The sequence below is a fragment of the Anthonomus grandis genome, chromosome 11 (assembly GCF_022605725.1).
Source record: "Anthonomus grandis grandis chromosome 11, icAntGran1.3, whole genome shotgun sequence".
In the NCBI taxonomy this organism is placed as follows: domain Eukaryota; kingdom Metazoa; phylum Arthropoda; class Insecta; order Coleoptera; family Curculionidae; genus Anthonomus; species Anthonomus grandis.
In genome coordinates this window covers 25942695-25964465 of record NC_065556.1, presented here as the reverse complement: position 1 = coordinate 25964465, position 21771 = coordinate 25942695, and the positions used below count along the sequence as shown (strand labels likewise).

General features: G+C 32.3%; 1 protein-coding gene across 4 annotated transcripts in view; it reads left to right on the top strand.

Annotated features, from left to right (window-relative positions):
* Window positions 1-21771, top strand: part of LOC126742208 (transcription factor Sp9) — a 162274-nt gene that overhangs the window by 60579 nt on the left and 79924 nt on the right. Inside the window, exon 2 of one of the 4 annotated variants that reach the window (XM_050448808.1) lies at window positions 2998-3241. The exons of the other annotated variants lie outside the window; for them this stretch is intronic. The gene's annotated coding sequence lies outside the window, so the exon portion shown is untranslated. The remainder of the gene's footprint in view (window positions 1-2997; window positions 3242-21771) is intronic. 4 annotated transcript variants of the gene reach the window in all.

The window sequence follows — 21771 nt, the reverse complement described above, 5'->3', positions numbered from 1 at the left end:
GTTTTAATCAAAGATCGTTATTTTAACTAACGAAATACCCTGGAAGCACGCGAACGATGCGTAAACCTCCCTTTTTGAGTTCATCCCCTTATTGCGCTAAATCTGTTTGATTAAACCGCGTTTTGGACGTAATTAAAATAAACCAAAAATTCTTCTAAATGATTCAAACAAATTCAAATTTAAGATGTTTATTTACTGATATCAAAAATTACAAAACACATGTGTGTGTGATGTAAGAAAAGTTAGCAAATAGGAATGCATCTCGATTATACAGTGTCATAAAAATCAACGATAAGCCAAAAACGAGCAATAGACCAGGTGCTCAGGGATTTAAAAAAAATTAATAAAAATCTAACTTGAGTTAAATATGACTATATAACACTTCCTGTTGATCTTTTTAGTACCGTGGTTATAAATTTTTGATTTTCTTAACAATTTTTTTTAATGTGACCCTGAATAACCGAGGTATATTTGACTATGTACTAAAAAAAAAACAATAATCTAGCAAGTATCTTACCATTTTGAAATCCAGATTAGATACGCTAACTTTTGAAATCACTTGTCAAACAGTGAAATAATTTTCTTTTCCAGGACAGTTAGTTAAAGTTGGGAAATGATGGTCAAAAGACACACATGTTGAGCAAAGATCTGATAATTCCTTAAAAATGTTAACAGTTGTGTTTGAATTTGGTTTTGTAATTTATCGAGGGGTTATCCAGGGTTACATTAAAAAAAAAATTAAGAAATTCAAAAATTAGTAACCACAGTACTAAAAAGATCAACAAGGGGGTGTCATTTTTTTCGGTTTTATATGAATGTATAATTTTAGAGAATTAATTTAATTTTAAAGAATACCTCTTTAATACACCCTGTATAAAATAAGTATTCTTAGATCTTAAGTGCTACATCCCTTAAAAAATACGAAAAAAGATATAAACGTTGCAAACAAGAATTTAAAAAAATATATATATTTTGACTTATGAGAGCTTGAACAAAATTCAAGAAGCAGAAAAGGAAACACATTCAATTAGCAATTTAAGCTCAAAAAATACAATTTTTCTCTACTATTGATTTTCTTAAATACCTGGAATTAAATGAAAAAAAAACTGGAAAACGCTGAAAAATTATTTCGCCCAAAAAATAACGTTAAAAATTAGCTCGAAAATCTGCATCGTCCGAGCCATAAATACTTTTAACAAAATATCACTTAAAAATGAGAAAAAGCGTCAGAAATAATTTTGTTTATCAGGACACAATATGACCCATATTCGAGTCACGGGAGCTAAATAACCTTATGTGAGAGTAAAATCTACGGGGCCCGGTGAGCTCAAAATCATATTGATCCTGTTAATTTTAATTAAAAAAATATCTTACAGACCTTGAAATTGAAGAATAGTCAAACGTTTTCTGTCTGTTTTATGTCTCTGCATTATTGACCTTTTTCTAAACCCCTTCTCTGTGCTTTTCCCAACAAACCCAAATATAAGCTTAGTGGGTCGCGTGTACCGTATATGCGTCACGACACTGATTTCCAACTAAATTAAATACATATATATGTATATATATACACAGTCTTCCTTCACAAACAAATTTTTTTACACGTTTCCTTGAAATTGAATTATAGTCATTACAAGTAAATAGAACCATATTTTAAAAAAAAAATATTTTGTCCTTAAAGTCAAACAATAAAATCCATAGTGTGCTAATAATAAAAATATATACAGTGTGTATCAATTGATAGGTATTTCTACTTGCCTATTTTTTTAATTAGAAAAATTATACATTGTGTGTCATGCAGCAGTAACCAATAACCACTTTAAATGCGATACCCTGTATATAACTTAATTTTTTGATTCTTCAGAATATTTTGGACACATTTTATTTACAACGTCCATTTTATGCACTTTTTCGGAGATATTAAAGTGTTTTCCGATTTATTTCAAAAATTCGCAAAGATCGACCATACCTTCTTACTGATATGAAATTACAAAAAAAATAAATAAAATTATGTTCTTCACTTTGGTTTAAGATGCTTGGTCTCGAAAGTTATTGTCTGTCTGCAATTATTATCAGTTATATAGTTGTTTGAATTTTATTAACTGCTTATTGGAAGAATGGTCTATTTAACATAAACGTAGTGGTTATGACGCAAATGCAAGTTGCTCACTTATTCCATGAAAATTTTCCCAATTTTTCCTTCTGTATCCCAAGGAATGATATAAGTGATGATATCAAATTGGATAGTATGCTTCAGTTTGAGAAAATCCACATACTTTTGGTCTAAAAGTAACGCCAATGTTCGCTCTTAGCCATCCACCGATTATTCGAACATTGAAAAAAAAGAAAATGCATCCCTATAAATTGATACCAACTCAGGAACTCATAGAAGACGATTGATAGGAGAACGGATTTTTGTGACAAAGTTAGATAGCAATGAGATCCAATCAGACCAATTTTGTTTTCTAATGAGTACACCTTCACATTGAAAGTCATGCTAATCACCAAATTGCTAAAGAAAATCCTCACTGGATGAGAGAACAACTTACTCATACTATAGGTCCCTTTAATGATTAAACACTTCTCCAAAATAACGCCATACTTTTGACAAACTTATATCCTGATTCAGTAAACGAATAAGTTCTAGCTAATATCATATGGCTTTAGCAAGACAGAGCTATCACCTAATTTCCAAATCGGTGGATTGGGAGGCGAGCACCGATGGAATGGCCAGCACGATCTCCTGATCTGACATCATTAGTTTTTAGCATTATATAAAATAATACATGTATATCATATTAAAAGCAACACGAGAATGTCCCGTGTAGGCTTGACCAAGTACATCTATAATGAGTATAAATATGATACTACCTCAATGAAGAAAGGAGTACATTAAAGAACCCACATGCAACTCAAAAAATATTTATTTATTTATTAGGCATTATTATTAGACCAGGTTGGTATTTAGGGTTTATTTAGGAATTAATTATTGATTTTTAGGATCAGTACTGGAAAAAATTGATGATGCTGATTTTGGCGTAATAAGAAGAATTATTGCGAAATTTTATACAGAATATTAAGTAATACCAACTTTAGGAAAGATTCTAGCGATAATTAAGGAAATTGAATTTTTATATGAAAAAAACTCACTGCGAAAATTCCATTAATATAGAAGAAGAGTCCATTAATACAGGTGTACAAAATCAATCGCTTTTATTCTTGGTTATAAAAATAAAAAAATTAGGTAAGTAGAAGGTAAAAAGGTAAAATATCCAATATTTTTTTAATTGATAGTGCGTGCCACTGAAAATGCCTCGAGACGCAAAATGCTTTTTTTACAGTATTTAAGGCTTTCTTCCCCCTTTCGTCGCGGTTACCGTTACCGCAGATGAATAAAAAACTATTAAGCCGTCTAGTATCATGAAACAATAAAAAGTTTTTCCGCATATTTCCGCATTATCCTATAAGAGCCGTTTCAAAGTTAAAATAATCTTCGTAGGGTGAAATTTGCAAAACGGACCCTCACCCAACGACGCTTGTAACTGACGTAAAGAGGGTCCAAGCGAGAAGCCACGTGCTGTGAGGATCTATACAGATGACACTTCTCGTTTTGCGAAAGGGGTGCTCTCGCTTCTTTCACGACGACCAGTCAAGGGGTTCAAATGGGCCACTTGCCATTGTCACCACATTGTTGCGGTGATTGATCGCCCGAATTGAATCGATACGTTTTTATTTATTGTTTGCCCTTTTGTTTGCCGAATTCGCTTATGCCGGTTCACGGGGAGAGGAGGGACGGTTTGATCGATTGGGTTAATGTCATCCTTAATTGTTTAATTGATCGTGGATTTATTCGGGGAGGTTCAGCTGTTTGCACCTTACGGTTTATTGAGGGACCAAGGTTTTGGGAATTTATGATGGTTTTGCATTATATGTATTATTGAAGATGAACAATAAACTGAAATTAATAAGAAACCCCTTACTGTCAAGAAAAAGCGAAAATTTTTATAAATTATTAGTTGCAAGTTCTTGTGGGATCTTTATTGGTTAAACCAAGTAAGGTAATCCTCTTTCTTGTGTCATCTCTGGATTTTTTAGCTTTTTTGAGGCACTAAACTTTGAGTTTCTGACAGTGCAATTACCATAATTTTATCTCAATTTATACCAAAGATTCAAAGATAAAAAGGGTTCATCCCTGTGTGTTAATAAAGTAAAAAATCAAATATCTTAGGAACTAAAAGGGGTAACTATAGAGTGCTTGGGTTCATTGAATTCAGTAATATATTTCTGTTGTTAAAGTCGAGTAATATGACTCTTTAAAATTCTCTAATTTGTTATAAAAAGTGTGAAAAAATACATCTTACTGATTTGTGTTTGTGACCCATTATTAAACATTATTAAAATAAATGTTCCTAACGTGTACAAAAATTTTAAAAAAAATTAATAAAAAAAAAAGGTTTTAATTTTTATGTACTTTAAGTTATTTTGTTTCATCTGTATGATTACTTGGATGTTTTTTTTTTGTTGAAAAAAAAACATTATCCATTTCAGTATCCTGAGGATGACTTAATATAAGTCAAAACGTCGACGTTTAAAAAAAAAGATTTCTGTTTTATTTCTGACCTGATTTAAAAAAAACAATTTTTAGTCAAATAATTCGATACGGGGGGTGTACCTAAAAAATAAAAAATCCGAAACTTTAAAGGTCGATAATTTCAAAAAATCCTCAAATTCTTCATCAGAAAACCCACTATTTTGTCGTCAAATAAATGTGAAAATATATCTAATAGTTCTGAAGTTGTGACCAAAAATGTCCGTCAAACGAACGAACCATAAAGTTACAATTTGGTTTTAAAATCTTCAAATTTGGTAGCCTGTGGATCTTGATTGACAAAATCGCGTTTAACTCAAAAAGTTTTTGACGTGCAAAAAATGTTTACATATAAAATTGTTCAAAAATAATTGGAGCCTTTTTATGTGTAATTATCCAGAAGATATTCCACCTAATTCACAAAAATATTTGCTATAAAATTCAGAAATTGGTAAAAAAAATTAGCAAAAAAAAGTGGCTGAACCTAAAACGCCCTTTCTATTCAAATGTTGAACTCAAAATAACGTTTTTACACTCAGGTTCATCCTCAGGAATTTCGCTGTTTTGTCGTGAAACATTTATAAAAATATTTTAAGTGATTCCCAAGTTATGACAAAAAATGACAATTTGGTCTTAAAATCTTCAAATTTGGTGACTTCTAGAACTTGAATGACAAAATAACTCAAAAAGTTTTGGAGGCAGAATGCCGAAAGAGGAAGCAGAAAATGTTTATATATGAAATTGTTCATAAATAATTGCACCTTTTTTATGTGTAGTTCTTTTAAATCCATTCCACCTATTTCATAGCAATAGAATTCAGAAATTCGTAAAGAAATGAGCAAAAAAAGTGGTCTAATGAAAAATGCCCTTTCTGTAAATATAAAACTAAACTCAAAATAACGTTTTAGCACTCAGATTCATCCTCAGGAATTCCATTATTTTGTCGAGCAATAATTTTGAAAATATTTCCAGTGGTTCTCAAGTTATCATCAAAAAGGTCCATTAAAAATAAAAATCATAAAATTACAATTAGGTTTTATATTTTTTAAATTTGATGACCTCTGGTCCGTGAATGACAAAATAGCCTTCAGCTCCAAAAGTTTTTAATGCACAAAAAACGTTTTTATATGAAATTGTAATTCTTTTAAGGGGCACTTGCATCGAGTTTATTTTTTTACACGGAAACGATACGTCGCAGTTCAAAAATAATTAAAAACCCTTTTTAACTCAATAAAATAGTAAGATACCCTTTTTTCCAGAAAAAAATAGACACATAAGTCCATTACTAGAGAGATCAAATCACTGTAAGTCCTCAAAAAGTACTTATCATTTAAAACCTAAAAATTTCATTAAAATCGCTAAAATTGTTTTTAATCCAGAGCGAAAAGTTGTTTTTGTTTAAATTTGAAGACTGCATTTTGGAAACAACGTGCTACTGATCATCGATGTTTTATCTGAAACTACCTCTCTATTGTTTTTGTAGATACCTTAGCATTTTTTACCAAGTGAACGAGGGGCACTTTGTATAATAATAATAATACATATAATTAAAAAATTTAAATTAAAAAGAAAGAATCAAAAAAGAAAAAAAAAGAGGTAATAAGTAGCCAATAACTAGGAAAAAATTAAATAAATTATTGGTTCTATAAAACGTTAACTAAGACCCTTAATTATCGATTTAAAACATGCCTATGAGCAGATATAGCTTATGCCTAATGCGGAATAGCTGACTTTAAATTTAGAGGAATCATGATTCTGAATCTGAGTTTTATATCAGTTCTAAATTTTCAGCAGTGTAATAGGAATGAAGCTGTCACTAAGCCTAATATCACGGGTCTTCCATATCTTAAATTCTGATACTTTTATTTAAAAAACCACCCAACAACCCTCCGCAATATTATATTTATTGTTTAAGTATTAAAAAATATACTGAAAAGACCTTATCCGTGGCCAGAGGCTACACGTCACTAAGATATTTCATAATTTTAAGAAAAGTTATAATAAACTGATATCAATAAAATATTATAAATAATAAATAAATAAATAAATAAATCTGGCCTTTATTTCAAAAACTATATAAGTTTATGGCGAAGTCTAGCAACACTGCTATTCTACTTAACCACAAAAATTGAGAAGAATAGAAACTGAGAATAGAATTTGAGGTTAACAACGTGATTCTGGGTTTAAAATTTTTGTAGTAAGCGCAGTTTTAGATAGGGCCTTCTTTAGGCTAATATTCATTTTTATTGAAGTTTTATGCATGAATACTACTAAAAACTTTTGCCAGAAGAGAAAGTATTCTACTTCAAAAACAAGGACTATTGCAACATCAAGATACTTTTCCATTAGCAAACTTAGTTGATCATATAACTTTTTTATACCAAAATAAAAGAACTCCTGAAGAAAATCAAAACGTGATCGCGTTATTTTTTAATGAGTATTTCATTTTTAATCTTCGGAGGCAACCTCACAGAAAGCCTGACATTAGTAAAATGTTTCTGGTGAATTCGACAAATGTATTTAAGATGCATCACTCATTGGTAGATGTGAGCAAAAAGAGGTTGCTGCAGTAATTTGTACTCACGCTTTATTAGACCAGGTAATAAATAATTTATTATTAAAAAGAGTGGGCAAGCATCAGGAGTATACTTTTAGAGCTAATCAGGTCAGTTTAACTTTAGGGCCTTATAAGGTTCAACTTCACCAAATTAATATACAAAATAATACGACAAGGGCCTAACGACACCTGATGAATGAAACAAAAAGGATAAAAAGCCATTACGGCACAGATTAGATCGGTATCGGGGTAATAGCTTGCGTAATGAGTTGATAATTATGTTATAAATGGACATTTTCCATGACAAAAGAAAACTAGGGGCTTGTTAGTTTCCCATTTTTTCGTTTCTAATGACCCCCAATTATGTGCTTGTTTGCAGACACTGGGCGAGGAAGAAATTGTCCAATTGGATAAACAGTAAACTTTTTTTTTTGGCCCACACTTACTACATACAATGTTATGCTTATACCATTAAAAAATCAATGTATTTATCGTAAATCTTTATTGTAGATACTTGGTATTAATGCTGCGGTCTTGCAATTTGACTACAGGTGCATTAAAGCCAACGATCAATTTAATATTGTAAATAGGTCCACTTAGCCTATAAAGTTAATAAACTGGTTTTTCGTAATTTTTACCACCTCGATGGTAACCGTAAGAGGTACCATAATGATTATTTGAAAGACAAATTGTGCAATTATTCGGAAAGGAAGGAACATATTCTTAAATGCTTTTTTCATTGGCATTTCCACAACCTTTGTGCTATTATGAAAAAATTAGGGAACGCTCTTGAAATATTTTATTAATTTAGATACACCAGGGATTTTTTTGATATTGAAAATGAATTTTGATTTTAAATAGATTGTACTTTTACCCATAGAAGTTGCGCTAAATTTTAGATTAAAAAAATCCAGGTCGTTCTATATCAGTTTAGTTCTAAATCATGCCTCTGATCATTTTGTTTCCAGTAATAAAAATTAGAACTGGATTATGGAATTAACTAAAAAAATGTACCAGAATCAACTTTATTAACTTTTTTAACGATAAGTAAGAAGTTGCTCTTCTATTGTTCTTTACAGAATTTAAAAACGAATATTATAAAGCAACCAAAGCGTCTTCAAAAGACCAATCTCCTCTAGCATTAAGAAACTCATCTCTTCCTTCTGATACTACGACCCTACCACCCTAAAGTCTTTTTTTCTTTGTGAGATTTTTCATTTTTCTAAAGTCCCCTTATAAGTTACATCATTTGCTTATATAACAGTGCATCATAAATTTCTTAGGTGCAACTGGTTTCTGAGTCAATTCCAAGCAAATGATTCCTCGGAATCAGTGCAATCGAATTGGTCCTTATGAGTCTGTAGTTGGCCAACTTGTCTTCTGAGCCATTGCAGATCAGCGTTAAATTTCTATCTTTTTTTTTCTTACTGTTATGTCCATCTAGAAGGTTTCCATCTTACCGTTATGCAACGAAACTATTTGTCTACATGAATTATTGTTACGTTAATTTCTTTAGTATTAGCTTAGCTTATCGGATTTATTTGAAATTACAAACATATCATCCGCAACAGATATTACAAGCGAATTAGGAATAACCCTTTATTTACATAAGAAAAAAAAATTCTGTTAATATTCTCCGATCAGACTTGACTTTTACTGGAGGATTTTTCTGGATATTTCCTGAAATCTAACTGGCAAGACGCATCTCACAATGCTTCTTAAGGTCATAAAATACTTTCTCGCCAACTTTCAAATGACATTCCTGACACACGTCAACCATTCCATCAATAATCGACCAATCGTAACGAATACAAAGCGAAACTATGCAGGAAAACTGTCAAATAGCTCATTAGGGCGAGCGCCGTGTATTACGCCCCATATGTTATGACGCGTGTGCCCGTCAAAATTAATGAACTTGACACATAAGAAGTGGTGTGGAATTAATAAAGGAGCGAGGTGACATCGGTCACACCCACGCCCGCGTGTTACCATGGACACCAGAGGGCGTAACTATGGCACACCTGGCATGTCGCTACTCCCTGTCACCCGATATAGCGCCGAGTCATTACCGTTAGGGCCCCATTACGTTACGGTTAAGTTGATAAGGAATTTTTCGTTGATATTTGATTTATTACCAAAATAAAAGTGTAAGCGGATAAAGGTCATCGGTCCATAGGAGTAAGAGAGAAAGGTGCTCGTCAAATAGTTGATAAATTAAAAGATGTACTGGAATCTATCAGTCTCTTTTCTGGAAATATCACTAAAGTCACTAATTTCTTATGAAAAGTGTGATTTTTGAAATATAAGCATTTGTGTCAAGAATTAGTACTCACTGGCACTTGATCACAGTAGAAAACCAATCCTTAAAATTCAAATTAGTTATTTATTTATCCACGGGTCAACCTCAATAAAAAATTTTGAGAAACCTAAATAAGAGACTTTCAAAACCTCACATCACCTGCAAATGTAAAAACATTTTTATGAAGAAAACAAGAGGAAATATCATTAACATAAATGTTAAAGAGTAATGGACAAATATAAGAACCCTGTGGTACTACTCCAGAAGGTACATTGAACTCCATGGAATGAAAATTCTTAAGTCGCACCATCAATGAAACTAGCTGGGATAGAGTTTTCAGACAAAGACAGTGGCGTGCGCTCACATGTCCCCTACAAGACACACCAAGAATTTTCAAAAAGTTTTTGATCAGTTTTTGAAATATGAACAGTTTTTTTTAGGCGGTCTAGCTAAAATAATTAAAAACGAAATTAATTAACGTGTGTGGTGTCTTGAAAGTTTATTCCAATTTTCTAGTGAAACTAGATGAGCTAGAGTATTCAAATTGAGACAGTGGCGTGCTCTCAAATGTCTTCTACAAGATACAACAAGAGTTTTCAAAAAAATTTTGATTATTTTTTGAAATATGGACAGTTTTGTGCAAGTGGCCTAGTTAAAATAATGAAAAGAAAATTAAATTAACGTATTGGGTGCCTTGAAAGTTTATTCCATTTTTCCAAGGAAACTAGCTGAGCTAGCGTTTTGAAACTAAGACAGTGGCGTGTGCTTAACCGTTTCCTATAAGACACACCAGGAATTAAAAAAAATATTTTGATAAATTTTTGGGATATGGACAGTTTTGTCCAGGCGGTAAATTTAAAATAATAAGCAAAAAATTAAATTAACGTGTCAGATTCTTTGAAAGTTTATTCCAATTTTCTAATGAAACTAGCTGAGGTAGCGTTTTCAAACAAAGACAGTAGCGTGCGCTGAAGTGTCTCCTACAAGTCACACCAACAATTTTCAAAAAATTTCTGATTAGTTTTTGAAATATAGACAGTTTAGTCCAGGCGGTCAATTCAAAATAATAAGCAAAAAATTAAATTAACATGTCGGATCCCTTGAAAGTTTATTCCAGTTTTCTAGTGAAACTAGCTAAGCTAGCATTTTCAAACAAAGACAGTGGCATGCGCTGAAGTGTCTCCTACAAGTCATACCAACAATTTTCAAAAATATTTTGATTAATTTTTGAGATATGGATAATTTTGTCCAGGCGGTCAATTTGAAATAATAAGCAAAAAATTAAATTAACGTGTCGGATCCCGTGAAAGTTTATTCCAATTTTCTAATGAAACTAGATGAGCTAGAGTTTTCAAACTAAGACAGTGGCGTGCGCCGAAGTATCTCCTACAAGGCACACTAAACATTTTTTTAAAATTTTTGATTAATTTTTAAGATATGGACAGATTTGTCCAGGCGATCAATTTGAAATATTAAGAAAAAATTAAATTAACGTGTCGAATCCCTTAAAAGTTAATTCCAATTTTATAGTCAAACTAGATGAGCTAGAGTTTTTAAACTAAGACAGTGGCGTGCGCTTAAGCCTTTCTTATAAGACACACCAAGAATTCTCAAAAAAGTTTGATTAATTTTTGAGATATGGACAGTTTTGTCCGGGCGGTCTAGCTAAAATAATTTAAATAAATAATTAATTAACGTTTTGGGCGCCTTAAAGGTTTATTTCAATTTTCCAAGGAAACTAGCTGAGCTAGCGTTTTCAAACAAAGACAGTGGCGTGCGTTGAAGTATCTTCTACAAGACACACCAAAAGTTTTCAAAAAATTTTTGACTAATTTTTGAGATATAGACACTTTAGTCCAGGCGGTCAATTCAAAATAATAGGCAAAAAATTAAATTAACATGTCGGATCCCTTGAAAGCTTATTCCAGTTTTTTAGTGAAACTAGCTGAGCTAGCGTTTTCAAACAAAGACAGTGGCGTGCGCTAAAGTGTGTTCTACAAGTCACACCAACAATTTTCAAAAAAATTTTGATTAATTTTTGAGATATGGATAATTTTGTCCAGGCGGTCAATTCAAAATAATAAGCAAAAAATTAAATTAACATGTCGGATCCCTTGAAAGTTTATTCCAACTTTCTAGTGAAACTAGCTGAGCTAGCGTTTTCAAACAGAGACAGTGGCGTGCGCTGAGGTGTCTCCTACAAGGCACACCAAAAATTTTTGATTAATTTTTGAGATATGGACAGTTTTGTCCAGGCGGTCAATTTGAAATAATAAGCAAAAAATTAAATTAACATGTCGGATCCCTTGAAAGTTTATTCCAACTTTCTAGTGAAACTAGCTGAGCTAGCGTTTTCAAACAGAGACAGTGGCGTGCGCTGAGGTGTCTCCTACAAGGCACACCAAAAATTTTTGATTAATTTTTGAGATATGGACAGTTTTGTCCAGGCGGTCAATTTGAAATAATAAACAAAAAATTAAATGAACGTGTCGGATCCCTTGAAAGTTTATTCCAATTTTTTAGTGAAACCAAATGAGCTAGATTTTTCAAACTAAGACAGTAGCGTGCGCTCAAATGTTCCCTGTAAGACGCGCCAAGAATTTTCAAAAAATTTTTGATTAATTTTCGAGATATTGACAGTTTTTTCCAGGTGGTCTAGTTAAAATAATTAAAACAGAATTTAAATTAACGTATTGGGTCTTAAAAGTTTATTTCAATATTCCAATTAAACTAGCTAAGTTAGAGTTTTCAAAAAAGGACAGTGCCGTCCGCTTAGCTCAAAATCTTTTATTGCTAGGGTTTATTATGACTTGACTAAAGCTTTTGATCTTATTTTTTTCAAGTTTTAAACTCGATTCTTTTAACATTGGGGGACCAGCCTTAAATTGGATTGTCTCGTTATATTTTTCGTTTTTCAAAATATGCCTCTAGTATAGTGTCGATGTCGTCAAAAATGGCCATTTAGGGTGCTTCGAGTATCGATGTCATTTTAGCCAGTCCAAGATATTTTTTCAAATAGTTTTTTTTTCACGTAACAGCAATTAGATCCAGTTTGTTACTTCCAGTAGCATTTCGTGCCAATAATTACAGTCACTAATAGTAGAAATTACGGATCGATATTACTTAAAAGTTCCGTTTTAGCAATAACGTCAATAGGGCTATTAGATGATATTTCTATAGATGTGTGTGTTTCTACGATTGCAAAAACACAATAATTAGTATACTAACAGATCACGAAATGGCAATTAGAATAATAATGCACGAATTTTTAAATGTTTTTTTTTTCGGGTTCAAAGTATCGGAAATAATAAATAAAATTCGTGTCAAGGATGGATTCTTATAGCCAGTCAAAGCTAGCTTCATAGGTTCGTTTTTCAGTTGTTTTCCTCTGGCATGGAAAATTTCCATTTCCTCCTATAGGTAAATAAATCAACTTAAACTATCAAACATCTTTAACGCGTGCCTATAAGGCAGGATTTCCGCGCTTACATAGACTTTACGACTTGCCGAGTGGGGATCTACAGTAAGATATGGCAAAATTACGGCCCAAATAACATGCTAGACTGTATAGAATGCTTTATGCTACCGGTTGATTGTTATGTAAGGGTTTATTTGATTCATAGGTAGGGATGTTCGAATATTCAGTCGCTTTATGCGGTGCTAAGATGAGTTAAATTTTATAAAGAAATGATTAGTCACATCCAGTTAAGTTATGCTTAAAAATGTTGGTGTTTGTTAAAAAAAATCGTTAGTCATACCTATTATATATATATAAAAAACGATTTTCAAGATAAACTCGATGTTTAGTACATTCCTACTGGACCGTATCCAGGTGTCTGATTCTCACACGTGCTCCAGAATGGGAACTCCCAGTTCCGGCGTGCCGATCGAGTTACCAGACACACCTACCGCTCCTTATATTCCTTCGGTTAGGTTCATTCATTCCCTATCGAGATCTTCCCTTTATTATCTCTCATGCGAGCCTTACTTTACAGAAAAAAAATAAATAAAGAAGGGCATTTGCGAGCCCTTTATCAATGGGATTTCGTTGTTTAATCGGGCGGATCCTCATGGGAATAACGCGCCGATGGGCGTGGAATGAAAACGAACACTCATTTTCCGGCCTATTTTGATCAAAAGGACGTTTTTTAGTTGGTTTTTGTTCTGGGGCTAAAAAGACATTTTACAAGATTTCGTAAAAAATAAGGCGTTTATTGATTACAATTGCTTCTTTTCATTAATTAGCTAAATAATGATTTTTAATTCAAATATTTATGATATGAGTTAAAGGTTTAAGTATAGTTTATAAACTAAGAGTTATATTTAAATTATCAGTTCCAAACGCTTTACTCCCTAAGGTTTTTAAAATATTAATTGTTTTACGAGCTTAAATTCAAATGAATTTATTGTAAGTTTATGTTGTTAAATATATAATATAAATTGATAATCAGGATTATTGTTTTTTTATTTATATTTATAAAAAAAATATGAAGTTATTTTGCAAAGAGCCACGTATGTAATAATGTAAAACATCATAGTTGAAGTATTTATTTTTAAAGAGATACCGATTTTTTTACATGGGACCTCTGACAAATATATTAATACCTGCTATATTTATTATAATAAATAGTCAAAACATAACTCTTTTATTTAATTTAATTAATTAACTAGTCCTTGTGCATGAATTTCATTTAAAATTATGATGTTTTTTTCTAATGTTTTATAACTGCCTCTAATTATAATATAATATTAGCCTCTTTTATATACACTATAAATATTATCAATATGTACGTATGTATATATTCGCTTGAGTGATACTGCAAATTATTTTTTTTAATTTAATTATTAGACATTTTCAGTCACATTGTTTTCCTTGATTAATATTTCGGAAACTTGGTTGCAGGCTGATATCGTTGAACCAACCTCTAAAACTTAAGATTTATGATACTGCAATTACGTATACAAAATAACCAAAAAACTGACATTAAAAAAATTAAAAGAAAATGTACTTAATATAGATAAAAAATTTTAATGAATAAAACAGTTAAAATACAAAGCTGATAATAAAATCATAATAAGTGGAAACGCACGAAGATACGAGTTACCGGTAAAGCTATTCGTTTAACAGCACAAACATTTAAGGTAAAACAAAAAATATTGCTGACGTTCACATTGAATCCGGTTTCAAAACTAATTTAGTTTTTAGTCAACTATTTTAGTTTTGAAACCGGATTCAATGTAAACGTCAGCATTATTTAATTTTTTTTTAATGTATTTATTTTTTTTAACACGAATAGCTTTACCGGTAAGTCGTATCTCAACATTGTAATTCGTGTCTCTGCATTGTTGTTTTTTATACTAAGGTTGCTTTCTACTTTTAGATCTGATGATGCCTTGGGGCGAAACACGTGTAATACTTCTTTAAAAAAATAATCATAATCTGAGACCAGTGACTTTGTGTCCCTCCAATCTCTGAATTTTTATTATTAAGAGGTCTCTTTGAGAAAAATGTATTACTTTTTTGAATTATCATAAATTATTTATTTTTATTTTATTATTGCCTTGTCAAAACCTGTGCATATTATATTTTTTAATCAATTACTTATAAATCTATTAATTAATTTTTTTTCACATATAGGGTAAAATTTTAACATACCAAAATTTGAGGTCGATATTACCCCCATTATAACCACATATTTTGGCTTACTATTCGCCTGTACGCCAACCGATTTAATTTTTATGGGTGACAATTTTATAACGCTTACGATGATGTTTCACACGCTGGAGGTTTTAATTTAATTTACTAAATGCAAAATTTAACTTCCCGCTGTATATCTTAACGAACATATTTTTTTTAAGAAATATTAATATTCGTTCTTATTTAAAATTAGAGCACTGCATCAATAAAGTGTTAAATTGGTAAATCTATCCTCATAAGTTAATACCAAAGGTTGAAGTTCCTTTTGAGAAGATTTAGAATTACATTAATAAATTGGTCTATAAATAATAGATGGTAATTTTTATGAATAATAATATATAGTACATATTTAAGACCGTTGTATGCCCATGCAGCTATTATTATTATTTTATTAGATAAAAGCCAATAATTTACATTCTGTATAGCTCTATAAACTAAGTAGGCATTACAATATATTTCAATAAAACTTCAAATGTCAGCTTTCAAATTTAAACCCTAAACATGTCCAATTTATCCAGACAATTCCTAAAACAGTTTACAGTAAGAGCAGTTATGACATCTACGGGTAACGAATTCCAAACATCAAACACTCTATTAGGCAAAAGCATTTGACGTGTTTTGTTTTATACATCTGTTTTTTTTTTAATTTTAAAGTGTGACCGCGTAGTCTAATATCCCGATTTCTTTCAAATAGTTCGTTTAGATCACAGCCCAAATAATTATACAGGATTCTGATTGTAAAAATTAAATCACCACGAAGCTTTCGTTTATCAAAAGTTAGCAAGTTTGCATTTGAAAGTCTCTCGCTGTAGGTAGGTCTCGGCATACGCAAACCAATTCAAGTAAATTTTTATCGCAGACCAAGTCCGCGCACCAGACAGGACCTGCATATTCAATAATAGGCCGGACAAACGTGGTATACAATTTCATAAAATTGTGGAATGGAATTTTAGCAAAAGCTTTTTGTAGCAGATACAACATAGAATTTGCACGTTTCACAAATGAGGCAATAAGCTGGGACCAAGAGAGATCCTTAGTTACTATTATTCCGAGATCATAATAAGATTCGACTTTTTTTAGTTCAATGTTATTTATTTGGTAGGGTAGCTGGGGATTATTTTTTCCTAAATGTAACACCACACACTTGTCCGCGTTAAGAGGAAGTACCCATTTACTGCACCACTTCCAAATAGTATCCAGATCGGTTTGCAATTGTTGATGAGAAGTTAGGGGAACTGCATATATTTGTGTTGTCAGCAAACATTAATACCCAAAATTTTAGTTCTGAAGGTAAATCACACGTGTAAGCCAGGAACAGGAGAGGGCCGAGGACGGAGCCCTGAGGGACTCCGCTGAATACTGGATAGAATTTTGACATGGTGCCCCCCATCCTCACACTAAACTTTCTATTTTTAAAAGTCTTCAATCTAATTTAACAATTCTCCTCTAATGCCAAGAAGTTCTAGCTTATGTAACAATCGTTTCGTGGGAACTCTATCAAATGCCTTAGCAAAGTCAAGGTAGATGACATCTATTGAGAGTTGTCTAAGGCTGTTATCCACTGGTTAAGGCATTGAAGCAGGTTAGTAATCGTAGAGCGACCCCTTACAAATCCGTGTTGGATATTGGGTATTACATAATTTTCAGTAAAGAATGTTTGCACTTCATCTCGAACAATAGACTCTATAATTTTGCAAACAATCGATACTAGGCTTATCGGCCTATAGTTTCCTGCTGATAACTTGTCGCCTGTTTTAAAAATTGGCGTGACCGATGCGACTTTCCACTGTTCGGGTACAGAGTTTTTAATCATTGAGTATTTCATAACTTTTGCAAGAGGCGCCGCTATCACTTCAGTGCATTTTTTTAGAATAGTTGCCGTTAATTTGTCCAAACCTGCAGACGAATCGCTTTTTAATTTTTTGTTTAATTTTTTCCTCATTTATATTTATTGTTGTTATTGAGTTTAAGATACGAGGAGAGTGTGGGGTAGGTAATACATCTTATTCAGGCTCTTTAGTAAATGCCTGTTCGAATGTTCTCGCCAACTCTCCGCGACTTGCATTTCATTTTTATACATGCTGTTGTTGCCCTTTAAATCAAATGCCTTACGAGTTTTTGTAAGTCAATTTAGATTTGTCACCGGTAATTGTTATCAAAATCTCTGAGCCTTTTAAGCGTTTTTTAACTAAAAACACTTAATCGCGCATCCAACGATAGGTAAAGTAAACTACCAATGGTCACAGCTTCTTTGCTTTGATTTTGCAATTTTTTTCCTATACAGTAACAGACAGGCATCTGTAATTTATCTATTTTAATTGATAGTTTGTTATTAAATAGGACTGCTACATTATTAAATAGATCGGTGGAAGAGGATTTCTCTACAACATGCAAGAATATTGAACTCAAATTTCTGTTTAGTTTCATATAGTTTATTCCCTTTTCGAGGTCACTAATGTTGAGTTTAATCTCCCTTACCTCTTGTAAGAGTTTATTTAATAATAACATCATACCCTCTTGAAATATGATTTAATAAGTCGATATTTTGGTCGTCATTGGAGATTGACTCCTATTTTTTACAATTAGGGTAAGGGCGCCTATATTGAACCTCCTTAAAATTTCCCACTACGAGAGAACCTAGCGCCGTCTATAATTTTTTTTCCAAATCAAGATTCTCAGACCACTTTATTTCGCGGCACGTGGTTTCTTTCCACAACAACAGTGTTCGTGCATTTGTTGATGTGTTAAGAAGCCATATTTTATGTAAATTTTTCGGTGTGTACCTAAGCAGATAAAGACTTCATAAAAAAGGTACAAAGAAATCGTTTGGAAGAAGTACTACATTTGACAGTGAACTTGAAGAACTACTTTGTGAGCGTATCGTTCAATTTGCAAACTGCCTTTTTGGATTGACTATACGTGATATTCGAAAGATTGCTTTTGATTTGGCTGAAAAACACAAAATCCCTCATTAGTTCAACAAAGAAAAAAGAATTGCGGGTAAGAAATGGTACTACAAATTTATGAAGAGACACCCCAATTTATCACTGCGTCAACCTCAATCCACTTCACTCAATAGGATTAAAGGATTTAACAAGGAAAACGTTCTGGAATTCTACGACTTACTGGAAAAATTGTGTGATGAGCACAAAATCGAGGCAACAACCATCTTTAACATGGATGAATCTGGTTTTTCCACCGTAGCCAAAAAATGTCAAAAGGTTGTCACGGCCAAAGGATCCAAGATCGTCGGTTCTGTGGCTAGCGGAGAACGTGGTGTTAATACAACAATAGTTTGTTGTGTGAGTGCATCAGGCGTTTACGTGCCACCTGTGATAATTTTTAAGCGCAAGAGGCTTACCCCAGAACTAGGTAATAGAGCTCCACCTGGAAGTAAAATCATGATATCGGATTCCGGATACATCACCAGCGAGATATTCGTGAAATGGTTGCAGCATTTCATAAATACGGTTCGTCCTACAAAGGACAATAAGGTGCTAGTTCTGCCAGATGGGCACACAACACATTGTAAAAATCTTGAAGCTCTTCTTCTAGCAAGAGAAAATGGTGTGATAATGGTTCAACTACCGGGTCATACCACTCATCGCTTACAGCCACTAGATAGATCCTTTTTCAAACCATTAGAGGTATATTACACTCAAGCTTCAGAAAAATGGTTAAGGAGCAATATTGGACGAATGGTTTCCCAATTTCAAGTAGCAGAGCTCTTAAATGAAGCATATGGAAGAGCGGCAACCATTGAAACGGCAGTGAATGGTTTCAGGGTATCAGGTGTTTGGCCTATTGATAGGCATGTCTTTAAAGAATCTGATTTCATTGCTGCTGATGCTTTAATGCCAAATGTTACTCAGACAAACGACCAACATGATGCTTCGGAAATTGAAGGAACTAATCGGACACTAAGGAAGACAGTACAACGGGACTGCTCCACGTCTGTGTCCGAACCACCAGTCCTCGATTTGAACCAATCTTCAACATCCACGGCATCACTATTAGATGAAGTCGCCCCTATACCCAAAACAGTTGTAAATGAGAATGTAACAAAAAGACGTAGATGCATTCAAAAGTCAGTGGAAATAACTAGTAGTGCTTATAGAGACGATCTTGAGGCCAGTGTGGGAAAAAATAAAAATAAAAAAATAAAAGAACCTGTAAAGGAAAACAGGCTAATAAACAAAGGCCCAAAAACAAAAGACTTAATGAAACAGGAATCGGGAAAATGGTTCTGTGGGGAGTGTGAATTGGACGAATGCAGGGACATGATTTAATGCCTAAAATGCAAAACATGGTTCCACTGCAGCTGCATAGGGGTAGGTCCCAAAAAAAAAGTATTTTTTTGTAATTCGTGCATTTGTTAACGGTTCTTTTTATTAGTTTATAAGTTTCCTTGTATAAAACTAAAAGTTCTGTTCTGATTCTTTGTATTTACCTAACTTTAGTTAATAAGCCTTTATTTTCTTACATTAGTTTAAGCCAGAAAGTGTTATCTTTTTTTCTAAATTGGTCGACGTAATCTTTCTCGTCGAGTTTTCTTTTTTGAGAATAAAAATTTTGTTTTTACAAGTACTGATTCTCTTTGGCAATATTGCAAGCCAGTGTTAATTTGTATAAATGGTTTATTTTATAGAAATAAAGATTTTTATTTATTTTTTGGATGGCATTATTTCTTCAATTTATTATGCGTTTCTTGATTCCATATTGTGTGTAGGTTCAATTTGGGACACCGAGGGTTCAACTTGTGCAACCCGTTTCCCAACATGAACCACTTGCAAATATTTTTTTAATATCAATTTAAAAATGTGTTGACATTCCAAAAATGTCATTTATGGTCACCAAATTTTAATAAAATAGCCGGTTCATCTTTCAGACCCTTTAAATTAATTATTCTAAATTTATTATATCAGTAACAGCCAGTTTTGTCAAAAGTAGTTCAATATGGGCGACATTACCCTACTTTCTTTGACAGGTCATCTACACTTACACTTATTACATGATATACTAATATACTTATACAGATCCGCAAAAAAGACCCGAATAATTTATCCATTCTTAAAAAAACTCAATTTTCTCTCGGAACGACCGTACATATACGCGGTGTTTTTTTTTCAATATAATATTTATTTATTTTTTTTTTTGGGAGGCAAACGAGATGGGACTAGGAGATGCGTTTATCGGGGCCCCCGCATAAAGAAATTTACTGGCCGTAATTATAGGGTAGCGATATTTAATTACAGATAGTCCCGCGAGTGCCGGACAAGAAAACGGCTCAGACGTACCCCGAAATGGCTCTTTGTATTTCGCGATACGACCCGGCCAATTCGAAGATCTCTTCGGCCCGTGTGAACGTGGGCTGTACTGATGAAAAATTGATTGGATTATAATATAGTCTTAGATAATTCAGTTCTTCCCTTTCTTTTTTTTTAGTTTTAAATTTCTTTTTGGAATACACGAAAAAAGAACTATTTTCAGAAGGGCAGGGATTTATTCGTTTGCTTCTTAAGTGAAGTTAGTAAAATGATAATAATAATAATAATAATAGAAGTCTTTTTATTAGCAAAAAAAGTTACATGGTAATATAAAGCGCAGTCTAGCCTAGGGTTACTCTACTGTTCACTGAAAACCAACGTACAATTTTAGTACAAAATCTACTTAAGTATTCAAATCTTCAATAAAGTTTAAAATACAAATAAAACCAAATATCAAGTAAAAAACAAGAAACATACATACCAAATTAAATGCAAAAAAAAGAACCTAAACCTAGGTACTTTTTTAAAGACAAATCGTGTAAATATAAAAACAATTATTCATGCTTTTGATTGCTCATTAGGGTCTTCTTATATTGGTTTTTAAATTGTTGTTTATCTAAAATTTCTGAATTAAATGATAAAGAGTCTTTAAACATCTTTATGCTGTTATACTTCTCTGAAATATAGTAGTTTGATGCTGAGGCATTGTTATAATATGATTATTTCGAATATTAACCGAATCAATGCTATTTCGAAAAAAATATATATAATATATGAGATATATGGTCATATTTTCTAAGATTGTTAATAAAGCGAAAATGAGTATTTTGAATTTTTTGAATACGATATTTATCAGCATCATGGGCCGTAAATAAAATTGCAGTAGTTTAGGTTAGACAACACAAGTGACTCGCTAAGAAGTTTACGCAATGGTAAAATTAAATAATGACGACTGCTGTATAATATCTTTAACGATGAGTGTGATTTTTGTATCAACACCTCTAAGCCGTACATCAGAATATGAAATAACACCTAAATTTTTTGCAGAGTTTACAACAGAAAGATTAAATAAATATTTAAATTTAGGATCAGAAAATTATACCAAAAACTATTAAAGCGGACTTTAACGGATTAAGCTTAAGACTATGTTGAGCAAAAAGTTTGATATATTAATTGTAAATCCTGAGTAATGATATTTGACGCATGGAAAAAATCTGTTTTATTAAAATCACAATACAACTGTTTGTCATCCGCATACATTGCAACCTTGCAAAGATTTTAATATGTCCAGCCGTTGTGGCACATTTTTTGATTTCTATTAGAGAATTATGAACAATTTAAATTTAGTGATTGCCTAGAAAATCC